Here is a 4,689-nt window from a genome sequence, read left to right on the forward strand (position 1 = left end):
GTGGAGTTGTGAGATTTCAATCTTGTGCAACTTGGAGTTTGGAGCCGGTATAGTATTGATTTCTTATTATCGATTGAGGTTGTTTGATTGAATCTTGTTTGAGGAATCATTGTTGTTTCCAGGTTGGAGCATCGACGTTGTTGAAAGAGGTAAAAGATGACTTAGATTGGAATGGAACGTGTGACTCGAATCCGACTTGATTCGAGTGTTCCGAAGAATCACATACTTGCAGGTTATTTGCTTTTACTTGAATTTAGTTGATTGAGTTATGTTGCATTGCATTCATCTTGAGCCATGAATCCTTGATTTGAGTAGCGGGCAGGACGGCCCTTTTTGATGATAGACGTTTTGGGGATTATATTGTGAGTGGCCTAGGTGTAGCCGTTTCACCTAGTGCTAGCATACTCCTTATAGTCGCACCAAAGTCTAGAGGATGGAGATACGTAGCACCACCTCAATCGGGAGAGTCGGTGATTCGTTTACATGATCTAGTCCTCGGGATCCCAAAAGCAAAAGCAGCAACTCTTTCGATTATCCAACTTGATAATCCCAGATTTTAAAGACATGCATTGCATTTATACATATGAATTGAGTTTTAGATATGCTTGTGGAATTGCATGATTGTTAATTGATTATTTGGAAGTTGATGCATTTCTTTTGGAATGCTTGTCTGTTATTGCATGTTGTCTCTTTTTACTGGGAATATTATTCTCACCGGATTATCCGGCTGTTGTCTTTGTTTGTATGTGTACTTGGCAACAGGTGGGGCAGGACCGAGTCAGAGGCAGCATGGCTAGGTGGTTGAGATGATAGACGTGAGGCCTTGTTGTTTTAGAAGTCGAATATGTAATCGAACTTAGATCGTATTCGAACTTGTTTTGTATTGAATAAGCTAGACGAAAGCATGTTCTATTAGTTCGAGATTGTATAACTTTAGAACTACCTTGTATTGGAGTATGCATGTGTATTAACGTTTTGAGTTGCGTTTGATGTATCGAAAGGCTCTTGGTTGAAGTTGCCAAGACATTTCTGCTCTGTTCTGTTTCTGCTGCAGGGGGCGCCCGAGCTGCATTTTTTAGCAGCCCGAGCGCACCCCAGTCTAAGCAATCCAGTAGCTTTGAAGTTTAGGGCGCGCTCGAGCGGCGGTTTTTCACCGCCCGAGCGCACCCCCTTTAAAAAAAAAAAAATTCTTGCTTTGTGTCTTGGATTTAGTATGCTTAATTGTTGTATAAATCCGAGTTTAGTGGTTTAGAACCTAGGTCTCACATTAAGTGGTATCAGAGTCATAAGATTCTTGGACTGAATTAGAGTGAGCGGGGTAGATCGAGTCCGCATGAATTGAATTCTCACATGTGATTGAGTTATTTAAATTGAATTGTTTAAATACCGTGCGAGAATGCTTTATTGTTTGAGAATTATTTGAATTACATGATTTTGTGATTTGAATTGTAAAGCATGAAGTACTTGAGATATGAACTGTATTCCAACTGGTATCCGGAATTCTGAGAGGTTGTAAGGGCACCGAATTGCAGCGATTGAGTTATCCTGTGTCCTAACCTTTTATTATCAGATGGGTCCTCGACGAGTTATTAATAGGAACCCACCGCTAGTTACTCCTGCGACTGAGCAAGCTAGTACCGAGGTTGATCAGTTGGATGCTACAGCCATGCCGATGGAAACCTTGTTGAGGTTTCAGTCGTTTAATCCTCCCTTGTTGTTGGGTACAGAAAATCCAGTCGATTGTGAGAGTTGGTTGGATGACGTAGATCAGTTGTTCGATTCCCTTGACTATTCTGATGACCGCAGAGCCAGGTTGGTCATTCATCAGCTACGTGGTGTGGCTAAGAACTGGTGGATCACGACGAAGAGATCCATTGAGAACCGAGGTACAGCTATTAACTGGAATCTGTTTAAGTCTGAATTCTATAAGAGGTTTTTCCCAGTGTCGCACCGAAAGGACAAGGGAGCAGAGTTTGCCAATTTGAAGCAGGGGAATTTGAATATTGAGGAGTACGTAGCCAAGTTTGATAGTCTGTTGCGTTTTGCACCACTTATTGCCGGTGATGAGGAAGCTAAAGCCGACCATTTCATTAATGGCTTGAACCCTGACATCTTCACGCTGGTAAACACTACTAGGCCAGATAATTTTGCGGATGCCATGAATCACGCAAAAGGAGCTGAAGCAGGTTTGTGGAGACAGAGAGGAAATCAGTTTGTGCCTCAGCAGCAGCAAGGACAGTTTCAGGCACAATCTTCTCAATACCAAAACCAACCGTTCCATTACCAGAATCAATCCTTTCAGTTTCAGAACCAACCACTGAGTTCTGAGGGTGGTAGCAGTGGAGGTAACAGGAAGGATTACTATCTTCCGAAGGGGAAGCAGTTTAAGAAGCACGGAACCAGTTCTTTGAGCTCTAGTGGTTCGAGGTAGTATGGATCGGGACAGATTTCGGGACAGTCAGGCATGTCTTGTGCCAACTACGGAGGTCGTCACTCCAGTGATCAGTGTAGAGGTATTTTTGGAAGCTGTCATATTTGTAACCAGGTGGGGCATTTTGCGAGAACATGTCCTCAGCGTGTTCCTCAGCAAGCTCAGAGTGGAATTTTCCCGAGACCGAGAGCTCAGCCTCAGCAGCAAGCACCTACTGTCCACTCTTTCCAACCTCAGCAACAAAATGTGCAGGAAGGTAATCAGTATGCAAGCCAGCCTCCCAGACAGCAGGCACGAGTTTTTGCTCTGTCTGAGGATCCACAGACTCAGACTGCATCCGATAATGACAGATCAGGTAACGTTCGATATTGAGTTTCCTATTCTTATTGGACTGTTAGATACTGGCGAATCTCTTGTCTTCTTATTGAAGAATCTGTATATGTTTAACGTGCCTCTTTTAAATTGTTGAATCGTTCGAATTGATGAATACTACAGTAGTGTTGTTAACTTCTGTTAACCGGATCTTTTAGAAGAATTAGTTGAGACTAGGAATTCTTATCGTTGATTTCTTATCTTTTTGGAATGAGAATTGTACTGATCTTTCAGAGCTTTTGAGAATCGTATAGCAGATGTTTGTGCCGAGCAGTTGTATGTTTTTCTTCGATGTCTGAATTCTTTTGGATCGAATGGTCTTCTTCGATTGTATGATTTGATGATGGAATTTATGCCGATCAGCGATCTTTTCTTATCGAGATTTTGGGGATATATTCTTATTAAGTGGAATTGTGCTATAGTCTAGTCGTCGAGACAGTTGAAGACGCTCGAGACTCAATGTGTGAATCTGGACTTTGAGCTCGTAGCAATCTTATTGATTTGAAGATCTGTTCTTCTATTGTCTTATGAGGAAATTCATGTGATCTGTTCTAATCTTAAGAGTTGGAGTAATTATTTTAGCAGACGGAACTGATTTGAAAGCAGAGAAGAGGATTAGATTGTATGAGATTTCTTACTGCAAAATTTTATCTGAGGAATTGTATGCAGCAACCGATGTTTTGAGCTGTTCTTATTTTATCTACTATCTGATTTGATTGACCGATTGTTGGAATCTGCTACCGTATTCCGTACAGAATGACTTTCATTCAAGATTAGAGGATTGAGATCTTGTCAGAGGTCGTAGGATGTCATGTTTTGCCGAAGTCTGTCAGTTTAGACAGAGATCCTTAATGCACTCGTTCTTTCGGCAAGGACTTTGATGAGATTGTGTTGTCTGATTTCAAATTTTTCAGTTCGATATCCTCAAAACGACGGACAGCCAGATCAGACGAGTCGAACTTAGATGTTATTCCATGAGTTGTAGTGCTCGACTTCGCACTAGTTGGTAGAACTCCGGATTCTTGTGGAGACTTTGTACAACGACAGATTTTTGGTGAATTCTTGAATGAACTTTTCAAGAGTTGTACGAGAAGAGAAGAAGATCCCCGTTGTTTGGAAGTGATTTTTCTGTGTAACCTATTTTGGAACCAGAGATGAAACGAATTGTGACTAAGCAGAGGAAGATTATTCTGACGAGAATGAGTCGACTTTGGATTGACGTACTTGAAGGAGTAAGTTGAGAGACACAGTTCATGTTGGAATCGTGTTGATTTCGAGGACGAAATATTTTTTTAGAGGGGGAGAATTGTAACGCCCCGATTTTATCTTAATCGAATTTATTTGAGATAATCGGAGGTTCCAGAGTTCAAGAGCCGACTTGATTTTGATCAGGGTCCTTTTTGTAAATTTCGGAATTTTGAGGGACTAAAACGCAAATTTGGACTTAATTAGATATTTATAGGGGCTTTGACTTTTCTTTTCATTTTATCTTCCTCCTCCTTCACGCCTCCCCCATTGAAGACGTTTCCCAAGTTCTTTGAGCTTCCAGATTTCTCCCGAGCTCGATCCGTCCGTTGAAATTTATTTCTGAAGGCAGATTAGCGATCACGGCTGAGAGAGCTACGTTCTATCGTAAGTTTTTCTACGATCAGGTTCTTTCTAGTTTTTGGATGTTGTTAGAATCGTTCAAGATTCGAGTATGTTGATCTTGGCAGAGTTCTGATCGTTTATTCTCTGTCGGTTTTGAATTAGAGCGTCGTACAGATTTGTTATGAATTTTGGAAGTTTATTCAAAAAATGAGATTTTGTGATTAGTAGAATTGGATTGTTTTGGGTTGAATGTTGGTTGATATCAGTTTTTTTTTGGATTGATATTATGCTGTCTG

The sequence above is a fragment of the Henckelia pumila genome, chromosome 2 (genome assembly GCF_033568475.1).
Source record: "Henckelia pumila isolate YLH828 chromosome 2, ASM3356847v2, whole genome shotgun sequence".
NCBI lineage: Eukaryota > Viridiplantae > Streptophyta > Magnoliopsida > Lamiales > Gesneriaceae > Henckelia > Henckelia pumila.